This window comes from Pan paniscus, chromosome 1, assembly GCF_029289425.2.
Source record: "Pan paniscus chromosome 1, NHGRI_mPanPan1-v2.0_pri, whole genome shotgun sequence".
NCBI lineage: Eukaryota > Metazoa > Chordata > Mammalia > Primates > Hominidae > Pan > Pan paniscus.
The window spans coordinates 80,309,019-80,333,839 of record NC_073249.2 but is presented as its reverse complement, the minus strand read 5'-3'; the positions used below and the strand labels follow the sequence as shown (position 1 = coordinate 80,333,839).

Here is a 24,821-nt window from a genome sequence, read left to right as displayed (position 1 = left end):
GGAATGGTGGGCAAACCGTAACTGTGGAGTTGAACATGTAAGAAAAATGGGTTTTCCAGGACTGATTGATATACGGCTCATATCTCCTATGTTTAACTAGCCTGTAGAAGATTTTAATTTCTGGCCAATTTCCCCATCAATAACATAGAGATCATAATATTTGCCTTATTTTTGTGAAGATTAAGTGAGTTAATCCATGTACTTAGCCCAGTGCCTGATGCATACAAAGTGCTTAACAGGGACTATTACATTACATAGTTTTCCAAAAGGATGAAAGTAGGTTCTGGAGTATCTTTATTGATATTCCAAAATGAAAATAAGAAAATTTTTTAAATTATGTGTGGAATTCTATAAGAAAAATAGTTGCTACATTATCAAACATTTTTTAACTTATGAAAGGTTTAGATATTAATGTATCAATTTCAAATAAATGTTAAATATTACAATTATAGAAACCTTGTGCGATATAACTGAGCATTAAAGGTGAAATGGATAGTGTAAAAATCATAATAACATCCCCACTTAAATGGAAGTCAGAGTTCCAGTTATCTCAACCACCTAAAACCAAGCTGTAAACAAAAACAAGTGTAAAAGATGTGAAAGCAATAATGCAAAGCTAATACAGTTTGTGAACTAAGCTTGAGCCATTTTTAGGACAGTCTTTCACAGTCCTTTCACTTACTTTAGTCTCATAAACTCAGGTCTCTGAATTCCCAGCCCAGAAATTAGGACGTGATAATTTCAAAAAAGAAAAACAGTTGTGTTGTTAAAAGTAGGTACTCTGACGCCAGAAAAAAAAAAATGCTTTTAAAGAACTCACAGCTCAGCAGAAATATGCTTAACTATCCCAAAGACAGTATAAGTTTCAGTGGAAACTTTCGTTCACAGATCAGGATTGTATTAGTTTTCACGGTATGTTTGTGGTATTTCAGAGGCTGCCATGCACAGTGAGGAATAGATTTCATCTTATGCCATACCGCATCTTGCTTTTGTTTTTTAGCAGTCTGGCTCTGTCACCCAAGCTGGAGTGCTGTGGCACAGTCATGGCTCACTGAAACCTCTGCCTCCTGAGTTCAAGTGATTCTCAAAGGTTGACAGACTGACATGCAGAAAACAAAAAATAAAAAGAATGAAAAGCAAAGACGACCTAGACTAAAAGAAAATTTTTTTGTCTCTTCTAACGGCAAGCAGAGACAAACACTAAATTGCAATATCATACAATCATTCACCATCTGTAATTCACAATCTATAGTGACAATCTTGAGCTTCTAAAAAAGGTTGATTTCACTATTACCTCTTTAATAAGGCAGAACACTATTAGTTTTCAATAATTTCATTCAATTTAGCCTGTTGAGCTCCTTAACTTCTGGGCCCACTGGGAGGTGAATAATTCATAACTTCTACATGAAAGAGCTCACAGACTGAAAAAGAAAATAGGCTTAAACAAAGGGAGCACAGTGTGACACACAAGGTACAGATTTAGCTTGAAAAATGGAGGAATTAATTAGGAGGAGAGTGACAATAAAATGATTTCTACAAAGTGTTGACATCAGAGCTGACATTTTTTTTTTTGGCAGGAGGGAGACCTGAGTTTTATTATTACTCAAATCAGTCTCCCCAAGCGTTCAGGGATCAGAGTTTTTAAGGACAATTTGGTGACTGGGGGTAAGCCAGTGAGCCAGGAATGCTGATTGGTTAGGTCAGAGATGTAATCATAGGGAGTTGAAGGTGTCTCCTTGCACTGAGTTCCTGGGTGGGGGCCACAAGATCAGATGAGCCAGTTTATTGATCTGGGTGGTGCCAGCTGATCCATCAAGTGCAGGGTCTGCAAAATGTCTCAGGTACTGATCTTAAGGGCAGTGTATCCTTAAATATTGTAGCCTCTAGCTGCATGACTCCTAAACCATAATTTCTAATCCTGTGGCTAATGTTAGTCCTACAAAGGCAGTCTAGCGCCCAGGCAAGAAGGAAATTTGTTTTGGGAAAGGGATAAACTATAAACTAAGTTCCTCCCAAAGTTAGTTCAGCCTATGCCCAGGAATGAACAAGGACAGCTTGGAGGTTAGAAACAAGGTGGAGTTGGTTAGGTCACATCCCTTTCACTGTCTCAGTTACAATTTTGCAATGGCAGTTTCAATCCATCCCTTTGGGTTTTATAACATGTTAATCTTAATGCGTTGGCTAATGAAGATGGAAAAGGGGTGAAGACCATTCTAACTTCTTCCTGCTGATCAGGGGCATAGTGGTGGTAGGTGTTGACCCAAGAAGAGAGGAGTAGAACCACTTTGCAACTGTCTGAGCATACTCATGCAGACCTGGCTGTGGTTCCAAGGCTTGCACGGCAAAGGCATTAGTGTTGTTATGTATAGTTTTAGTACCACATTTAAAGGAACAGTGTACTATAAGGTAAATACTGAGTACTAGGGTAAGTAGTGCAATGCCCAGTTTTAAAAGTAAACATTTGCAAGATAATGTTTAGGGCTAACTATGACGTGAACCCCAAAATTCCTGTCCTCTGGAGACCAAAAGAAAGTATTTCCACATGGTCACAAGGTTAAGCTCTTAAGGATACAAAACTAAATAAAGAAAATTCATCTGGTATTGGTTTCACGGACCTGTAGCAAAGTTTGTACCTCACCAGCCTGCCAGGCTGGCTTGAAAAGCAGGCTTGTAGGTGTCCTAAACCCATGTTCTATCCTGTGATATCCCTCTCTCCATTATAGAAAGACAAATTTTTAGCACAAAGTGTACCAGATTTGCTACAGCCTAAGACTAGCCTCACAAATCCTTTTTTTTTTTAAATATATTAATCAAACCCTTGCAGAGGAGACAACCAGTTACACTTACATTTACAAACACACCCACAAACAGACTCACACAGAGAGACCAGAAACTTGTGTGGTAAGAATTTCTTACCCTTTCTGCCGGCATACTAGGTTTTCAGGTTCCCTTTCTCTGCAGCTTCCATAAGAATGGAGCAGTTTTTGATGACCCTGCTTGCTGTGCCATAGCTGTGAGGGTCAAGCCACTTAACAAAAGAAAATCATCCTTTTCTGTTTTATGAAGCCATAGGCAAAAGATTCTCAGTTTTGCAAGATGCTGCTCAATGGTCTGCATGGGGAACCGAATTAACATTTTTCATCCCAGCAAAATACATACAACAAAACAGACACTAGTCACCTTGTTCAGCACCCAATATCAACCTGACAAAGCTCAAACTTTCTCCTGTTGGTCCCTGTTGTCTTTGATCCACTCCAGATGGGAAGGGATCACCTCCAGATGGTAATTCACATTGGGATCTCTGGTCAAGGTGAAGAGCGAATAGTCACCCTGAGACAGGCCTGTTGAGCTTTCTTTAGGGCTCACCAAATGTGACCAGATAAATAAGGGGGGTTTCTGAGTTAAGTCTGCTGGACTTCCATAAGCAATTTCTTCAGAGGTCCCCTTCACATATACAAAAACACACAAAGATGAGACAGACAGAAGGATTCCAAATCTGATCCCTAACCAACAACTCCAAGAGTATCCCTTCCAAACTATCCTCCTATTCTCCATCTGAGAAATCTCCCTGAAATCTTCCTGATTGAGAAGTCTCCTTAACCAACACACTTCCTACTAGTTAGGGAGAGCCAACTGAGACCCCCCCCCCCGGAGCTGAACTGAGACAGACACCCCACAGTGGGGCTATATCCAAACCAAGACCCCCAAAGGAGCTGAACTGAGACAGACACCCCGTGGTAGAGCTAGACACCCTGCATTGGGGCTATGGACAGACACCCCACCATGGGGCTACAAGACCAGTTGGGAGAAGGAAGAAGGTGTTTGCAGCTCCTAGGATACTCACCAACCCAGACACCCCACAATGGGGCTGCAGACAGACACCCTACCATACATAGGGCTACAGACACCCCACCATGGGGCTACAGAGAGACACCCTGTGATAGGGCTACTGTTATGAGATGTCTCCCCAGAACTATTTCTCTCTTGCAATTAAATCCATTCATATTATGAAATGGGAGAGTTCCCTGACCCCCTCCCTCGTGGAACTTGCGACAGGGGTGCAGCTCATTTGCTCAGCCACTGCGCTCAAATACCTTACAGGATGGGGAGCATGCAGACAGGCAGGTGCAGGAGCCAGGGCAAGCACGTTTGGTCTCAGGACCCACAGTAGCATCTCGGGGTGTGTTACAATTAATGCTGTTTTAGCAGTTGCCATCCACAGACAGCTAAGTGTTACACCAGCTCAGTGGAGTCAGGGTGACAGCCTTTTACACCCTGCCCTCTTGGTATCCGGGTCCTTGTCCCATATCCAGGAAGAATCAGGTCACATGGACTTAAAGGATGGTGAATGCAGGGATTTTATTGAGTGATGGAGGTGGTTCTCAGAGGGATAGGTGGGAAGCTGGAAAGGGAATAGAGTGATAAGATGATCTTTCCCTGAAGTTCAGCCATCCCATCTCCTCTCTGACCATCCCCAGCCGAACTCCTCTCAACGTTCAGATGCTCCTTCTCTTCTCTTCTTCTCTGCTGCTCCACTCTGCTGCTCTTCTGATTGTGGATCCCGGGGTTTGGGCTTTTTATGGGTACAGGATAGGGGCATGGTGAGCAAGAGTGGTCTTGGAAAAGGCAACACTGGGATGTGAAAACAGGAATGCCTGTTCCCATTTAGAGCCGTGGGTTTCCAGGCTTGAGGGTGGGGCCTTTTCTGGGGAACTGCTCTCTTCTACCCGCTATTTCCTTGCCTCCTGTCCATATCAGTTGGGTTGGCAGCACCCCACCAGTAGAGAGAGTACCAGAGTCATCCCCCAGTCCAAGAGAACTAGGCCCACTTGGGCTGACCTCTGGATCCATCGCTGGAGGTGGATACCAAACCACAGGCAGGTAGCAACAAGGGTAATCCCAGAGGAGCCCCCAAATTTGTAACTGCCCAGTAGGTTCACCTTGCCCACTGCCTAGACAGAGCCTGATTTATCAAGACAGGAGAATTCCAATAGAGAAAGAGTAATTCACACAGAGCCGGCTGTATGGGAGACTGGAGTTTTATTATCACTCAAATAAGCCTCCCAGAGCTGAGTTTTGAAGAATAAAAAGAATTGTGCAAAAAGGATAAGGCATTGTACATAGAGTTGATAGCATTTGCCAAGACATAGAGGCATCAACTAGTTAACTCCAGGATCTTTAGGTAATTCAGAATTGCTGGCTCAAAACATGCAAGATGGGGCCAGGCACAGTGGCTCACACCTGTAATCCCAGCACTTTGGGACATTGAGGTAGGCGGATTACTTGAGGCCAGGAATTCAAGACCAGCTTGGCCAACATGGCAAAACCCCATCTCTACTAAAAATACAGAAACAAAACAAAACAAAAAAATAGCCAGGCATGGTGGAGCACACCTGTAATCCCAGCTACTTGGGAAGCTGAGGCACGAGAATCACTTGAACCCAGGAGGCAGGAGGCTACAATGAGTCATGATCATGCCACTGCACTCCAGCCCAGGCGACAGAACAAGACTGTCTAAAAAAAAAAAAAAAAAAGGCAAGGCGTAACATGAGGTATGGCGTAACATGAAATCTATTTTTTATTGCCCATGGCAGCCTCTGAAATACTACAAACATACTGTGAAAACTAATGCAATTCTGATCTGTGAACAAAAGTTTCCATTAAAACTAATACTAACCTTGGGCTAGTTAAGCATATTTCTGCTAAACTGTGAGTTCTTTAAGAGCAGCAACGGCATTTTAGGCATTTCTGTACACTTAGTAGTATATATATTTAAGTCTTTAATGAATATTTATTGAGTTCACATAACTGAACTCATGAACTAATAATTTGTGAGTAACTTACGTGCTTTATGCTATTAAGTTCATCACTTTTTCTGATACTTAATCGCGAAAATGGAAGTTACTGAAGAAATTAGTGTTTTTGATCAGGGAAGAGAGAGGAATAAATTTCTAAAATGGGGCATTTTGGGAAAGTGCAGAACTCTAGTAAATTAGGATAATGAGAGGCACCATGAAAACACAGAACTTGCATGTAGGTGAGGAAGGAATGATGAGGGGATGTTAATGACATAGTTTGCAATTTTATAGAATACAGCAGTTCTAGGTACCCTCTCCCTCTCCCTACACATTCCATTTAACGTCTTCTTCCTTCTCCCCTCTAAAGTGAGTACCCTCTGGCTATCGATAACTATACAAGGGAAGAAAATTAAGAACATGTAAGAACAGGGTGATTTAGCAAGAAGTAGGTACATGAAGCAAAGGAAGCTGGTTCTTATTCAAGGACTTTTCCTTTGATGGGCTTTATGCTTTTTAAACTCTGACGATACTAGATATCAATAGATGACTGTATTTCAACTATAGGCATTGAAAAATGTATTTAGAATTTATGACTCATCAAGGACTATGAGATTTTACAAATATAAGATCAATATATGTAAACAGTGCCATGTGTCTTCCCTCTCCACTGTTTAATACTAGTTACATGTATAAATTTTAAATGTGCATAGTCTGAAATATGATCCCGGAAATAGATAATCTTCCCAATTATCTGTCATCATTTACTATACTATGTATAGAAATAAATAAGTAAACAATATGAGGAAGAGAACAGTATAAAGTTGGGCAACTCTCTACGTTTTGAATAAATGATTTCACTTAGAAAAGCAATATTTATTTAATATAGGTAACCAAGAAGAAAATTTAAATAAGTTGAGTGCCAAGAATTGAGAACATGTGACCATGCACATCTCCTATAAAACTGTTCAAAGTAACACACTTTATAAAAAATGTTCAGATTCTACATAGAGTCATGAAATTTTAAATCACTTAAAAATAGTTATTCAGCACATATGTGCAAAACACTGTTTTTATATATTTGGAATATATCAGCAAACTAATATATTCCTTAGGAGTCAATTACTTCAACCACCTAGAACCCAGTTGCAAAAAAAAAGTACAAATGTCTTGAAAACAATAATATGAAGCCATTAAAAAGTTTTGTGAGTTAAGTTTGAGCAATTTTTGTGAAAATCTCTCACAGTCCTTTGATTTACTTTATTCTAATAAGCTCAGATCTCTGAATTTCTAGTCCAGAAAGTAGAATGTGATAACTTGAAAGGAAGGGAAAGAAAAGAGGTGAGATGTTTTAAGTAGATTAGTTTTCGAATTTTACACCTGTACATGCTATTGTTAATGCACATTCATTTATAGAACACAAAGACTTTATAATTGTAATGTTTAACACACATATATTTGAAATGGGTACATTGACATTGAGATATTTTGTAAATTAAAAAACTGATCATGTGAGAAATATTTTCTTTAAGGAATCAAAAATTCTCTTCAATGGAGAGAGAGGACAATAAATAATAAACATACTAAGTCATATGATAGAAGATGACAAACAATATGCAAAACATAAAGCAAAATAGAATCAGAAGTGTCAGGGTGTGTTCTGGTAGTGAGATTGAACTTTTAAATATTGTAGTCAGGTTAAAGGTTATTGAGGTAACAGTTGAGACTTTCATTATAGTTATATGCAGATTTCACATATAATAAAATCTACCTATATACAAATATATAGAGAGACATATATGTGTCTATATGTGTATTATATATCAGATATATCACATATCTGGATACCATTATGATGAAAATATGCCTAACTATCAAAAAACTCAAGACCTTCTTTTTGTTATTCACTCTCATGTGTCACACCAAAGGCTGGAGACCTTAAGTTTGCCTTTAACCCTGAGCAGCAGGACAAAACCACTTCTAGCTTGTATTCCAGAAATACATTTCTTAAAACAAGTGCTCTAAGGAAAAAAGCATTTGCAATGTAACTATTTTCATTTGTTTAGTAGATTTTTACAGCACTTATTTCATGTGTTCAGCACCTTTGAGCATATGTCCATTTGCCATAAGGCAAAAATTTAAAGGGATTTCCTGCAGTGATGCTTTTGTTTTCTCAGTATGTGATTAGAAGTCTTGTGATCGACCTTAACTGAAGAAGGATTTAATAGGAATAAATTATGGAAAAGAAACGAAATGAATCAGAATTTAGCTTTTGAGAAATCAACAAACATAATTTACTTTTTAAATTATCAATAAGAAAACCCTCTGTTTATAAGTGGTGCCTCATTGGCTAATAATTACTCCTTGAAAATATCTACCCATATCATTGAATCTAAGTGCCATTTACTAAGATGTCCTATAGTTTTAGCTTTTCTCAGTGCAGATTAATAGCAGAAGCTGTACTTCATCCAGACAAAAATATTTAACATCAAAGCAAAAATTAAGAAATAAGGAAGCTAAACACCAAGCCTCCATTTAAGGTATATAAATAGTATTGATGATTAGCGATAAGAATAATCATCTTCTGCTCATGTGCTGTGCTAAAGCAAAGAATAACTGACTCACATACACAAGGAAAATGCTCTTCAATTTGCTCTGTTGTTATAAAAGTTCTTTTAAGTCTCTCATATTCATATTCACTTATATTCTGTACTGTTAATATCACTTCACAGAAAGACTAAAAGTACAGTTTGGTTTATTAACAGTAATAGACATAGTTATAAAATTTGCCTGTGGTTAAATTTATACTCAACTTATTCTCAAACAGATCTGAGGCTGCTTGCAGTAACATTGATAAGAGTGGTAAATACAGACGAAGAGGAAGTCAATATGCTAACCCTAAGTTTGCTCAGTTTCTGAAGATACCTTTATGGCAAAAAGCCAGGCCAGTAAACAGATCCAGCAAAAGTGCCAACACCCTTCATTGGGAAAACTTCCTCTCTTGAACCTTTAAATCAGGATAGTGCTTTTTTATTTGACACCTATGATGGTGTAGAGCTTCAGGTTTTAAGCAGCCAGTTTTAAAAAGAAAATACAGTACTACAATACCTAGCTCTTGCGAGAGGAAGAAGAAATCACGGGTGTTCCTCAGGAAAAACTTGTTATCCTCGCATTAATTTTTAAAGTAATTTCTCAGGTGGCATTTTTATTAGGGGTAGTGAGTGATGTAAGTGACAGGGCCTTCAGTAGCATTTTTACAGCAAAGTCCAGACACGTTCCTAATGGTTGTTTCCTACAATGACCTTAAACTTTTTTAAAAGCATAACTGTAAATCTCAGTAAAGATGATTCTGCATTCTCACATTTTCTTGGTAATAGTTTGACAAACTACACTTCAAAAACCACATGCTTTTAAAAATTGGGATTTTTTAAAATTTGAATTCTTCCAAATATTTTATCTTCACCTTTGCCTCTTGAATGCCTCATGTCTTGTAGTGACAATCCAAAAGCAGTGGTGGCTACATATTTTTCTTCTCTGGCCTTGGCACATTTCTTAAGCTAATTACAAAACTTAGATATGCAAGAGTACCTTTGGCATTAGCAAATAATGAGCACATCTTGTCTCTGGATCCAGATGCAAAGAGAGACTATCTCCCAAGATTACAGATTGCCACAATTGAGAGGTTCGTGTCAGCAACCAGAATATTCTCAAAAATGTAAATCAGATTATATCCTTTCATGACTTTCCAATGCTATTAGAATAAAATACAAACTCCTTACCTTACTTCCAAGGTCCTACATAATCAGGCCCCTTCTCACCCTGTGATCTCACCTCCTACCACTTTCCAGTTCATTCATTATGCACCAATCATCCTAGCCATGTTTTTTCCTCAAGTATAACAAGGTCTTTCCTATGTTTGATATTTCCTCCTGCCTGGAACGATCTTCTGCAGATATTTTCATTGCTGGCTCCTTCCTATCATTCAGATGAGAGTGGATATTTTTATCTTGTTCCTGATCTTAGGAGGAACAAAATGCCCAGTTTCTCATCATTCACTATGATTTTAGGTGTAGGGTTTTTGTAGATGCTCTTTAGAAAGTTTGAGGAAATTCCCCTTTATTCCTCGTTTGCTGAGAGATTTTGTCATGAATGAGTGTTGGGTTTTGTCAAATGCTTTTTCTACATCTATTAAAATGATCACATTATTTTTTCTTCTTTAGCCTGTGGATGTCATTGATTACATTTATTGATTTTGAAATGTTGAACTACCTTGCCTACCTGGAATAAATCTCATTTCATAGTGGCATATAATCCTTTTTATACATTGGTGGATTTGATTCACTAATCTTGTTGAGGAGTTTTGCATCAATGTTCATGAGAGATCTGAGTCTGTAGTTTTTCTTTCTTATAATGTCTGTTTTTGGCATTAGGATGATGATGTCCTTATAGAATGAGTCAGGAAGTGTTCCCTTTGCTTCTATTTTCTAGAAGAGATTGTGGAGAATTGGTATCATTTCTTGCTTAAATATTTGGTACATTTCACCAGTGAAACAATCTGGGCTTAGTGCTTTCTTTCTTGGAAGGTTATTAATTAGTGACACTATTTTTTAATAGATATAGGTCTATTCAGATTGTTTTTCAAGGAGGTAGTGCATTTTATCTAAGTTATCAAATCTGTGTGCATAGACTGTTCATATTACTTCTTTATTATCCTAAAACATTCATGGGATCAATAGTCATGATTCCTCTCTCATTTCTGATACTGGTAATTTGTGTTTTCTCTCTTTTGTCCTTGGTTGGTTTGACTTGAAGTTTATTGATTTTATTGATCTTTTCAAAGAACCAGCTGTTTGGTGTCATTGATTTTCTCTATTGTTTTCCTGTTATCAATTTCGTTGATTTCTCCTCTAATTTTTATGTTTCTTTTCTTCTGCTTACTTTAGGTTTAAATTGACCTTCTTAGGCCGGGTGCGGTGGCTCACACCTATAATCCCAGCACTTTGGGAGGCTGAGGCAGGCGGATCATGAGGTCAAGAGATCAAGACCATCTTGGCCAACATCATGAAACCTCATCTCTACTAAAAATACAAAAATTAGCTGGACATGGTGGTGCACGCCTGTAGTCCCAGCTACTTGGGAGTCTGAGACAGGAGAACTGCTTGAACCCAGGAGGCAGAGATTGTAGTGAGGCGAGATGGCACCACTGCACTCCAGCCTGGTGACAAAGCAAGACTCTGTCTCAAAAACAAATTAATAGGTAAATAAATTGCCCTTCTTCATTTAGCTTCCTAAAATGAAAGCTTAGATTACTGGCTTTGAGTATTTCTTCTTTGCTAATAAACAGTCATCCCTCCATATACCCATGGGTTCTGCATCTGCAGATTCAGCCAAATGCAGGTCAAAAATGTTTGAAAAAGTAAAACCAATAAAAATAACACAAATTAAATACCAATACTCTATAACAACTATTTACATAGCATTTACAGTGTATTAGATATTATAAGTAATCTAGAGATGATTTAAAGTATACAGAAGAATGTATGTAGGTTATATGCAAATATGACACCATTTTATAAAAGGAACTTGAACATCTGCAGATTTTGGTCTCTGCAGGAGGCCCTGGAACCAATCCCCGTGGATACTGAGAAATGACCATGTGTACTTAATGTTATAAATTTCCCTCTAAACATTGCTTTTGTTGCATCCCACGAATTTTGATAAGTTGCATTTTCATTTATTTTGAATATTTTCTAATTTATCTTGAGACTTTTTCTTTGACACATGTTATTTAGAAGTATTTTGCTTAATCTCCAGATATTTGGAGACTTTTGAGCAATCTTTTTGTTACTTATTTCTAGTTTAATTCCTGTATAGTCTGTGAACATAATTTGTGTAATCTCTATACTCTTAAAAGTTGTTTTTGGTTTATTTGTTTGAGACAGAGTCTTGCTCTGTCACCTAGGCTGGAGTACAGTGATGTGATCTTGGCTCACTGCAACCTCTGCCTCCCAGGTTCAAGAAATTCTCCTGCCTTAGCCTCCCGAGTAGCTGGAATTACAGGTACCCACCATCACATCCAGATAATTTTTGAAATTTTAGTAGAGACAAGGTTTCGCCATGATGGCCAGATTGGTCTCGAACTCCTGACCTCAGGTGATCCACCCGCCTCAGCCTCCCAAAATGCTGGGATTACAATGTAGGAATGAGCCACGGTGCCTGGCCTGTAAAGTTGTATTTTGTAGCTCAAATGTAACCTATTTTAATACATATCTATTCAAGCTTGAGAAGAATGTGTATTCTGCCATTGTTGAAGTATTCTATAAATTTCAGTTACATCAAGTTCATCTAGATCAAATTGATAGTACTATTCGGGTCAACTATATCCTTACTGACTTTCTGCCTGTTTGACTTATGAATTACTTACTGAAAGGTGTTGACGTTTGTAACTATTACAGTAGATTTGCCTATATGTCTCACATAATTTAACCCTTTGTTGTTAGATGCATGCTAAGGATTCTTATATCTTCTTGGAGAATTGATTTCCTTATTATGTAATGCCTCTCTATCTCGATCATTTTCCTTGTTCTGAATTTTGTATTGTCTGAAATCAATATAGCTACTTCATCTTTCTTTTGTTAAGTGTTAGCATGGTATATCTTTTTCCATCCCTTTAATCTATATATGTCTTCATATTTAAAGTGGGCTTTTTGTAACATTGTTACTTTTTTCATATCTTTTTCTGCCTTGTCTTGTTTTTGAACATTTTATACTATCCATTTTATCTCCTCTCCTCTTTTTGAAAAAAGTTAGTTGCTCCAGAGTTTGCAATATATATTTTTAACAAACTTAAAACTAACTGAAAACTAACTTCAAATAACAGTATACTGTTTCACATGTAGTGCAGGTACCTAATAACAGAGTTGTCCCAGTTCTTACTTTCTGACCCTTATGACATCATTGTCATCCACTCCACTTATCCATATGCTAGATATTGTTTCTATTATTACTTTAAACAGTTTAAAGTTTAGTGTTAAGAATAAGAAAAATAAAATATTTTATTTTATCTTCATTTATTCCTTCTCTAACATTCCTTTTTTAAATATAAAACTAAGTTTCTGACCTATGTCATTTTCCTTCTCCCTGAAAAACTTCTTTTAATATTTCTTACAGGGTAGATCTGCTTGCAATGAATTCCTTCAGTTTTTGTTTTTCTGAGAAAGTAATTTTTCTTCACTTGTGAGAGATAATTTCACTGGATGTAGAATTATAGGTTACAGGGCTTTTTTTTTTCTTTACAATGCTTTAAATATCTCACTCTATTTTATTCTTTTTTGTATGGTTTCTGACAAGAAATCTGCTGCAATTCTTGTCCTTAATCTCCCATCTGGTGGCTTTCAATATATTTTTGCCTTTGGTTTTTTGAAATTTGAATATGATATGCCCTGGTGTAGATTTTTCGTAATTATCCTGCTTGGTGTTCTCTGAGCTTTCTGGATCTGTTGTTTCCTGTCTATAATTAATTCTGAAATGTTCTTGTGCCATTATTAATTCAAATGTTTCTTCTGTCCCATTCACTCCTTCTTCTCTTTTGGTATTTCAACAATGTGTATGTTACATCTTTTGAAATTGTTCCACAGTTCTTGGATGTTCTGTTCCTTTTTTAAATTCACTTATCTGTTTTATTTCAGTTAGGGAGTTTTCTGTTTCCCTATCTTCTAGCTTAGTGGATTTTTTCTTCTGTTATGCCATGTGTACTGATGATCCCATCAAAGGCATTCTTCACTTTTAAGATAGTGTCTCTGATTTTTAGCATTTCCCTTTGATTCTTTCTTAGAGTTTCCATTTCTGTGCTTACATTCCCCTTCTGTTCATGCCTATTGTCTATATTTTTCCACTAGAACCCTTAAATATTAACCATAACTTCCTGGTTTGATAATTCCAATGTCTGTGTCATATCTGAGTTTGATTCTTATGCTTGCTTTATCTCTTCAGACTGTTTTTGTTTGTCTTTTAGCATATCTTGTAAATTTTTGTTGAAAGCTAGACATGATCAGATAATAGGAACTGAGGTAAATAGGCCTTAAGTGTGAGGTTTTGTTTTAATATGGCTAGGAGGTGGGTTGTATTTGATGTTTGCTGAAGTTGCACATGCCATAAGCTTCCAATTTCTCTAGTATCCGTTTTCCTTCCTATAGTATTTGGGACTCCCTGTATTAGTCAGTGTTCACTAAAGGGACAGGACTAATAGGATAGATGTATATATGAAAGTTAGTTTATTAAAGAGTATTGGCTCACACAATCACAAGGTGAAGTCCCACAACAGGCCATCTGCAAACTGAGGAGCAAGGAAGCCAGTTCGAGTCCCAAAACCTCAAAAGCAGGGAAGCCAATATCAGCTTTCAGTCTGTGGCTGAAGGCCTAAGAGCCCCTGGCAAACCAATGGTGTAGGTCCAAGAATCCAAAAGCTGAAGAACTTGGAGTCTGATGTTCGAGGGCAGGAAGCATCCAGCATGGGAGAAAGATGGAGGCTGGAAGACTCAGCCAGTCTGGTCTTTCCACCTTCTTCTGCCTGCTTTTATTCTAGCTGCGATGGCAGCTGATTAGATTGTGCCCACCCAGATTGAGTGTGGGTCTGCCTCTCCCAGTCCTCTGACTCCAATGTTAATTTCCTTTGGCTGCACCCTCACAGATACACCCAGGATCAATACTTTGCATCCTTCAGTTCAATCAAGTTGAAACTCAATATTAACCATCACACTTCCTAAGGACTCCTCTTCAAGAGAGTCTGTGTTTTTCAGCTCCTTCAGCTATAATTCAGTTATGACAATAGAGCCCGATTGATATGGGGGTGAAGTATGAAGAGAATCATTCATTCTAGAATCTTATGATTAAATTTCAATTTTTTAGTTGGCCTGTGTCCCTGGGCTGTGACTTTTACAAGTGTTTCTTAGGTTCTCCCTCCATCCCAGTAGGTGAAACAGAAAGGCTCAAGAGGAAGCTAGAGTTGAAGAAACTGTCCTTCCCCTACAGAGGATAAGGCCGTGATAATGTATTTTTCCCTGGAGAGTAGGCCTTTGTTATGAGAATGTTCTAGGCCTACTTTTATAATGGTTACTTTCCCCCTCTATCTACAGAACATTTTCATGTCTCCCAACTGAAACTATGCACACTAAACACAAATTTCCCATTTTCCCTTCCCTTCAGCTCTTGGAAACCACCATCCTGCCTCCTAACAATGGAGTCTTTTGCATTTGCCATAATGTTTTTGAGGTTTCTCCATGTTATGGTATGTATCAGTATTTCATTCCTTTTTATCACAGAATAGAATTCATTGTATGAATATACCACATTTTATTTATCTACTCAGTAGCTGATAGACATTTGGGTTGTTTCTACCTTTGACTATTATAAATATTATTGCTATAAGAATGTGCATACAAGTCTTTGTGTCAACCTATGTGTTTATTTATATTGGTTAGATTTCTGTGCATAGAATTGTTGGTTTGTACGTAATTTTTAAGAAGCTAACAATCTGTTTTCAAAAGTAGCTGTACCGTGTTATGTTCCCATCAGCAATGTATGAGAATTCCAGTTTCTCTACAGCTGTTAATACTTGGTATTTTCTGCTTTTTTTGTTACAACCATTCTAGTGAATGTATACTGCTATCTCATTGGCATTAATTTGCATTTCCCGAATGACAAATACTGTTAAGAACTTTTCATATTCAGATTGAACACCTCTTATCCAAAATGCTAGGAACCTAAGTATTTTGGATTTTTATTTTTCTCAGGTTTCTAAATGTTTGCAGAATACATACCACGTAAGTATTCCTAATCCAAAAATCTGAAATCCAAAATGCTCCAATGAGCATTTCCTTTTCATACAATTGTTGCTGGGCAGAATGACTGGGGGAACATTACAGATGTGGAAGTCCAATTCTCTTACCATCTGCTTGGAGTTTTTTTCCAAAGAAGTTTTTTTCTTTATGGCCCTAGGATCTGTCTCATCCTCATATATGAGTTCTGGACTGTTGCTGGGGAAAATCACAGCTCTGTATATTTTTGGTTTTCTGTGGGGACAGTGAAACCAGCTTGCTTCTGTACTGCCACTTTAAAACCAGATGTCTGCCAAAAAATTTTTATTTTAATGGTAATAATTAGCATAAAATTTGCTTTTAGGACCATTGTAAGCCACAAAGATAACCATAGTAGCACAATTTGTAAATGGGGTTGATAGGGAGTGGCACATAAATAGAAATCCTAAAGGCTGAACATGTAAAATCACAACTACTTTTATGCCTATCTTTATCTGGTCTAACATGGCAGTAAACCAAATATGTTTTGACAAAGTGACAGCAAAGTGTTATAATGATTGCCACTCCCTTTTTTCTTCTTTTTGAGGAAGCAGGAAAATGCAGAGCAGAACAAATAGTTCTGTTTCAGACTCTACCCCTTTCCCTGGTTCCAGGCTAAACAATACCCAGGTAACAAGCATAAATAAATAACATCACAAAGAATTATACAATACCCAAGCTGGCGCAATTAAAAAAAAAGATGACATGAAAATTGTAGAGAAATTTTGTCAAGATAATGTGCTAATAGGGTAAGGAGTGAGTGAAAGGACAGAGGAGTCAAAGATGACTTATGGATTTTAGCTTGTGCAAATGAAAGAACAGCAGTTTACTGAGATCCAAGAGAACCAGTGTGGGTGACCAGAACTCGATAAGTTGTTTTTTGACTATGTTATGATTAATTAAGCAATCAAGTAAATATGGAACTAGGTAGTTGAATATGTAAGTTTAGAATTCAGATAATAAAGGACTAGATATATATAAATTTGAAAGTGATCAGCGTAGACATGGTTCATAAAGCCATGGGGCAGGGTGAAGACAGAGAGGAAATGTAGATGAGAAGAAAAAAAAAGAGAGATTGGAGAACTTAGCTTCAGGATTACACCTTAGGTTACCTTAAGTTTAGCTGTCAGGAAGAAGAGGAAGAACCAGCAAAGGAGATCCAGGAGTAACCAGTGAGGTAAAGAAAAAGAACCAGAAAGGGGTATGTTCCAGAAGCCATAGGAAGAACATGTTTCAATAAAAAATACTCAGCTATATCAAACCTGCTGTTGACAGGTGAAACACAAAGAGGATTAGGAATCACTGTTTTGACAGTAGTTTAAGTGGAATGATGGGGATTCTAAACTAAATAGGAGAAGAGAAAGTAGACAGCAGTACTGATAGTTCTTTTCAAGGAGTTTTACTCTAAAGGGGAAAAAAGAAATGGGGCAGGAGGTAGAATGGCACAGGAATTCAAGTAGAGGAGGATTTATCATGAAGCTAATGAAGTCTAAGTTTCAGGGCTTCTCACCTGTGCAGGCCACTTCTATGGCCCTGGGAGGGGTCCTAACAATGTATTTATGTGACATGTGAAAATAAGTTTTTTAAAAAATTTCCAAAAGTAAAACATTTTAACTAAAATAAGCCATTTTCTCCTTCCATTCCAACTTCTGTCCATCAAACATTCCCTCTTTGGTTGGCTGCAGACACTTCTGGATTCTGACTAAATGAGAGTTAAATTAGTAATATATTTAATTTGCATTTATGTTTTGTTTTAATTTGGAACAAAACATTATTTTCAAGTATAACAAAAATAATTAAATTGAATTAAAAATTATTTTCCTTTTTCTCTTAAATCCTGAAGAACTGGAATGACAAAATATGACCCATTCAAGTCTAAAGCACTATGAAAAGTACCAAGAATTATACATTTCTAGCCATTAATTTATGAACTAATATAGTTATTTTTGGCTGTAGTCTACTTGTTTTTTTCATTTTTTGAAGAAATACATAATCAATGTGAAGCAAAATAGACTTGAGAAAGAATTGAAACGACAAAAAAAAAGAAACGCTATGAGATAGGAAGATGAATCAGCAAAATATGCACTCTTTTACAGTAGATACCTACTATATCCAAGAACAAAACCTCCTTATTACACAGGGTAAAACAGAATTCAAAAGGACATTGTATTTCTATTGGAATTCTTTAGACTTTTCTGAAATGTGAAGACGGCCATAATTTGATTAATATTGATCTGAAACAGCAGCAAGTCATCATGTCTGAAAAATATTGTATGGACACTACAATGTAACTACATCTTGATGCACACTAAATAGTAATGTATATGAAACTTCTCTTTATTTCCCAAGACCCCCTAAATGATTTTATATAAGCTGCTAGATTTTCATACAACCCTTTCCTAGTCTAATATACAAATATATGGTCATTCAGTCTCTCCTAGAAGAATGTGAATGACACAGAATCTGCCACTCTAATGGGGAGGCCATATTTTTTGGTTTATTCTGCTTCATAATACAGCAAGGACCTCCCTGACTACAAACATGGATCAGAGCCTCTCATCTTGGAAATATTGCCCCCAAGTTCACCTTTATTTTCGTTTTTGCTCTTTGCTGTCATCCTTCCTCAACGATTCTCCACACTTCTCACTTTTCATTCTCTACACATCTACACATAATTCTTTTTTTTTTTTTGGCATTAACAAAAGGCATTTAAAAGAGCATAAAGTGAATGTCCCTCCCTACCAGTGGGCATCAGAGAGAAAATGTGTTCCTGGGATCACAATTGCCACAATAGTTTCAAGTCTATTAAGACACTTGCATAGCTGACAAATCCCAGTTAAATGAATTTTGAAATTACCTCCACCTTACTTGTGGTGGGCTTCTTTTCAAAGGGACACCAGATACTGCCATCTGTATGACACATGTGGATTCTCAACAGTCTTAATCAACTTGTTGCTTTTGATGTCCCCTCCTTCTTCAGGACCAAATAGATGCATTCTTGAAACAATTTTAAACCAAGAACTGACTTTTTCCCATTTTTAGAATGTACTCATTATAAAACAAGGCTATTTTTGCGGTAGTCAGACAAAGGCACAGCCTCCTTCTTTTAGATGTATTTTTTAAACACTTCATGTTTTTAATAAGGAAAAAATGAAATCTATATTTCAACACTATTGGAATATATATAGGCAACATGGGTGGAATGGCTATTCCTTGCCTTATTACGCCATGGAATAAAAATACTCCTACTCATTTTCCCTCTTTAAATAATGTAAAGTTATGTATAGATAATTCAACACAAAACTATTTGCCAACTCAAAAAAGATTTTACAAAAGATATAATATCTTAATATGTGGTGTTTTATTCATATATTTTGCAGACCTGCTCAATTAATTGAAGTTTATATTGGGGGATTAATCAGACATAAGGAAGAAATAAAAAACTTACAATGAAGGGAGGCAATTATTAAATTGCTTCTGCTCAGCAGAAAATGTTTTCTTCAGGGTCTCAACCATGAATGCCTAAATTCTGGGCAGGGAAAGCAGGAGTATAATAGAAATACTAATCAAAATTCACAGGACGTTCACACTGCTTTTTCTTTTAAAAAATGTTGTATTTGATACATACAAAAGAATATATTGGCATATAAATTTAAAAGTATAAAATAATAAAACTTACCTATCAAATTAAAAACATTACCAAAGTTCATGACCTACCTATTCCATCTCCCTGTCTTACCAAAAAAGGTAACCACTGTCACAAATTTTAAGTATATTATTACATGCCTTTAAAGAAAAAGTTTTATCCGTTATGTGTGTTATTCTTAACCAATATGTTGTTTGATTTACATACTTGATTTTGAGCTTTATTTTTGAAATGGTACAATACAACATAGACAGCTACTTGTTTTTTTCTCAACAGTTTAATTATTCTCTAAAATTTATAAATGCTACTGTATGCAATTATATTCATTTGTTTTTTGCCACTGTATAACATTCCACTATCACAAAATACCAAATTTTTTCTATTCATTTTCCTGTCTATTGACTAAATGAGAGTTAAATTAGTAATATATTTAATTTGCATTTATGTTTTGTTTTAATTTTCCTGTCTATTGACAGGAAAATGAATATTTGGGTTTTTTCAAGGCTCGTATGTTTTCATTTAAATTTTTTCTTTCATAATTGAGATTTTATTCAATCAGTACATAGCCATTATGGATAATTTGTAAACAAGTCCTAATGTAAGTTTTCTAAAGTATTAATTATTCCATTCTTTTCTAAACAGTAATTGTAGTGACTTTCCAACTTAAAGCTAGAGGCAAACTTTCCTTAAGAAAATATATCAGGCCCTAGTAATTTCAAATATTGATAAACTGTTAGGTTTAAAGCCCCACTAATTAACAATTTAGTATCATACTGCTATACTTCAAAATTTCCAAACTTTAACAATTCTGATATATGGAGAGCCAAAATGAGGGAGCAGTTTTCTTTAGGAGCAATTCTATTTGTTTTTAAAGCAAGAACATGGAGATAGGCTTTAAGTAATTTAAAATATTCAGAGATATTAGTGGATAATTGTGACTCCTAATGGCCATTTTGTTAAATTCATAAGATACAAAAACTGCCCTTCCTAGCAGCCAATACAGTTAACACCCAAGACTGTCAAATCCTCCCTTATGTTGACATCTTCACATTTTAGGTTGTACAGAAAAATTGCAGGCATATCATTTCTTTTTTTAAAGAAAGTACATACATGCAGGTGTGCACTCACACATGCACACTTGTGCACACACACAACTTCCTTCTAAAATATGTGTTTTTAGAGCTATTTAAACAATCTTTTATTTACAACATAGGTAATAAAAATATTTATCCAGATTATAATGAAGAAGATACAGGAACCATAAGACTTGGTAACTATATTAATCAGATTTGATTTTTTTTCTCTCCTTAATTAAAGACTAGACCCTCCTCAGTTTTAGTTTCTCTACTTTCTGCAGGAAAGTTGTCTTTAGTTTCTTAGATGGCCATTTCAGCCTGTTTGCCTTTTGCTTCCCATTTTCCTTTGCAGTTTTTTGGCTGAAGATTTATCCTTTCTTCCTCCCTTTTCAGCTTAGTTTCAATTTTTGTAGGAAGTGGCTAGGAACCTTGCCGAACTATTCAAGAGCTCCTCCTTAACTCTCACTTAGCTAATGTGATCATCATCTTGAGTTTCCTGGCAGTGGTTTGTGGTGGGGAGCACAGATGCACTGTGCAACCCTTCACAAAGCCAGGTTGCATTGTTGCTGTATCTAAGTACCTCGCATAAGCCCAATTTATATACTCTTCATGTATAGTATTTTAAAATATAAACCACAAAATAAATAATCATTATTAATTAGTAAAGCTAATGACTGTTTGGTGCTGTGGTTTCAATGTTCCCTCCAAAACCCATATTGAAACTTAATCCCCAATGTGGCAGTTATTGAGAGATGGGGCCTGCACTCATGAAAAAATGTATCCATTAACAGATTAATGAGTTATCATGGGAGGGGAAATGGTGGCTTTATAATAAAAGAGAGATCTAAGTTAGCACATTATCGTGCTCAGTCCTCTTGCTATGTGATACCCCACACTGCCTTGGAACTCTGAACTCTGAACTCTGTAGAGTTCCCACTGGAAAGAAGGCTTTCACCACATGCAGTCAACCTTGGACTTCCCAGCCTCCAGAATGGTAAGAAATAAATCCCTTTTCTTTATAAATTACCCAGTTTTAGGTATTCTGTTATAAACAAAAGAAACTGGACTCAGACATCTGGATTTATCTAAATGCTTATCCTTTTATCTCATCCTCACTTCTTGTATGTGAGACCTTCCTATTAGGGTCTTGTTCGTTTCTCCTGGATAATCCATTGCTGGCATGGACTTTTTCCATTTTTAAAATCTGTGACTGTTTTTATTCTAGTTCTTAACAGATCACTCTTCTGGGTACACAATTTTAGATAGGAAGTTATTTTCCTTCAGTAATTTCATTACTGTTGCCTTCTAGCTTCCATTGTTGCTCTTGAGAAATGGCTGTTAGCTAACTGATTCTTTTTTTATATATGATGTCTTTTCTCTCTGGCTGCTTTTATGATCTTCTCCTTGTCCTAAGTTAATTGTAATTTAACTATTATGTGTCTAGTAGTTTTTAGATATCTGGCTTGGGATACACTCTGATTCCTGTATCTGTGGATTCATGTTTTTCATCAGTTTTGCTAAATTCTCATTCTTAACATAGAATATTGCTTCTCCTCCATTCTATCTATTCATTCCTTCTGAGGCTATAAGATCTTCTCATTCTGTTCACCTTATATCTTAACCTCTTCTTATATTTTTTAATCTCCTATCTCATTGCTACATACAGTAAGTCCTCACTTAACATCATTAACAGGTTCTTGGAAACTGCAACTTTAAGAAAAATGATGTACTGTATAGTCAAACCAATTTTACCATAGGCTAATTGATACAAACAAGAGTTAAGTTCCTATAGCATACAGTATATCATTTCACTTAAAGATGCGGTTTCTAAGAACCTATCCATGACATTGAAGAATTACTATACTAGGTAATTTCTTCAGTTTTACTTTCCACTTCACTAATTTTATCTTTAACTGTATTTAATCTGCTGTTTAACCTAGGCATTGAGCTTTTTAAAGTGTTTTAGTGCTAAATTTAATAAATATACAAAAAAGAACATAAATATGTAATTATATAGCAAATATACATGTACAATATTCCAAGTCAACAACACAAGTACCATAGAAATCTGTGTGCCCCTTCTTAAGTATACCTTTCTTCATCTTTCTAGAAATAAACATTTGCTAGACTTTTATAATTGTTTTATATTTTTGTCACCTATATATAAATATTTAGACAATAGTTTGAACAAATTGTATTGATAGATTCTTTTGTGTCTTAGTTCTTTTGTGTCTTTATGTTTTATTTAAGATTGACTAAAATTACTGCTTGTGGTTCTGGCTTATTCATTTTCATTCCTGTATAGTCATATTTTAAGTACTCACTAGTCACAAGTGTCTAGTGGCTACCATATTGAAAAGTGCTGCTCCAACCAAAGGCTGGGGCAAAAGTAATTTTTTGGTTTTTTTTTTTTTTTTTTTTTTTTTTTGCCATTTAAAAGTATGGCCAAAATCGCAATTACTTTTGCACCAACCTATAAATATAAATAGGAGGTGAATTGCTCGGTCATAGGAAATGCATATATTTGACTTTAAAGGATAATGCCAACATGTTATTCAAAGGGATTGTACCAATTTACATTCCCACCAGCAATTTATGAGATCTTATCCATGGAATTTTAACTTCAACATTTCTGTTTTTTTAAATGTTTACCAGTTTCTTATAAATGATATAAATGAACAATTTGATAAAAAGGCACACAGGGGAAATCTAGAAGGGTCCTGAGTGCAGGAGCTTCTGTCCCCATGGAGTTGGGGTAGGCACTCTACTGGCACAGAGATGTGTTCACCAATTTGGAAGCTTCCCAACATTTCTATTTTTAAATTCTAAAATATCTCTTTAGGTTCTTTTTCAAGTCAGTCTTGTCATATTGTTACTTTCTTGGTACTTGCTCATTTCTGTGATTTCATCTTTTGTATCTAAATTTTATACATATTTATTTTATACTGTATATCTCTTATAATTCCAATATCTGAAATCATTAGACTCTTAATCTGTTTGTTGTTCTGCTGACTCTTACTTGCAGTTGCTTATTTATTTATGTCTTTGGTGATTTTTAATAGTCTTTAATTTTTAATAATTAATTTCTAATAGTAAATATTTTACATATTTATTTGATCTGAGAGTAATAGTCCACCAAACGTCCTATTAACTTCTTATACTCTACTGTGGTTTCTTGGGGGTTGTAAGAGGATAAAAATCATGCATATGGGATTGCAGTTGACAAATATTAAAATAATTATTCATTCTCGTTTGTACAGCAGTGAGTAAAAAATAAAATAAAATAAAAAGGGCAATAATTATTTATTATGCTTTTTTATTTCTCCAAATTTCCTACCATAAACACATAATGCTTTTAAAACTATGAAATAATAAAATAATCATGGAACCAGAATATTTGCCAAACACAAAATCAAGTAGCAAAATTTTATTTGCATTATGAAATAGGATTTTAGGTCACTTCCTAAGAGGCTAGTTATTCAAAATTAAGGTGTCCCCTTCTTTGTACTTTCCTATTCCACACTGTGGATAACTCTATCAATGCAGAGGCTTAAGAGGAAATGATTTCTCGAGATGATTTTTGAAATATTGCTTCTGATAGAAGCTAGAATTTCTACCCATCTGGGAGCACCTTAGCCCTGGTCCAGAATCCCTGGCTCAATGCTGGAATCCTTTCATCATTAGACATAACCATGTCTTGTTATTAAAATGGATATAGAGACATGACTTACGGGTAAGCATATTTAGGTATGGTATTTATACCTAAGGAAAGGAGCCCAAAATGCAGAGAAAATAGCAGGGTGAGGAGCACAGAATAAAAAAGAAAAAACTATAACTGGGAGTTAATTACAAGGGTTGGAGATAAAAACAGACCTTGAGGCCTATTGTTGGTTACTTGGATAATTTCCCACTATGGCTATTCTCTGGGATATGGCCTTTTACTTAGTCAAGCATAAGACACAAGCAAGAATTTCCAGGTAGCTGTTTTCTCCAAGTGCTCGATCCTAGAGATTAGTACTGACCTAGAATTTAAGGTCCATCTTTGTCAACCCTCCCAGAACATCAGAAGTCTTCCATGGTTTTTGGCATCCTGTGGGGAATAATGGTCAAGTTACACAGTTTGAAATTAGGAAAAAAAAAAAAAAAAAAAAAAAAGGAAGAGGCGGAGGGGAGGCAGGAGCAGATAGAACTATATCAAACAGATGAGCAAACTTAGAGGTTTTAAATATTTAAATATTAAATAGTTTTTGTTAACATTTCAGCATTTGGGACAGCACTTGGGCCTGTGATTCCTCTGAAAGACTTTTCTAGGGGGTAAGATTTTCCTTTGGAAAGGGATGTTACCCCCTTTTATTTACTTATTTTAAAGGAAGACAATTCGATAATAAACTATTTCAGTGGGTGATTTGTAGCGGTCAGTACCGTTTACTGAAGACGTTTAAAACGTCAC

General features: G+C 36.0%; 1 protein-coding gene across 4 annotated transcripts in view; it reads right to left on the bottom strand.

Annotated features, from left to right (window-relative positions):
* Window positions 1-24,821, bottom strand: part of CCDC181 (coiled-coil domain containing 181) — a 73,581-nt gene that overhangs the window by 40,881 nt on the left and 7,879 nt on the right. For 2 of the 4 annotated variants that reach the window (XM_055111826.2, XM_055111810.2), the window contains exons 2-3: window positions 24,394-24,461; window positions 19,098-19,178 (exon numbers count right to left, since the gene is read on the bottom strand). The gene's annotated coding sequence lies outside the window, so the exon portion shown is untranslated. The remainder of the gene's footprint in view (window positions 1-19,097; window positions 19,179-24,393; window positions 24,462-24,821) is intronic. The other 2 variants (XM_034940113.3, XM_055111800.2) reach the window with 1 other exon arrangement.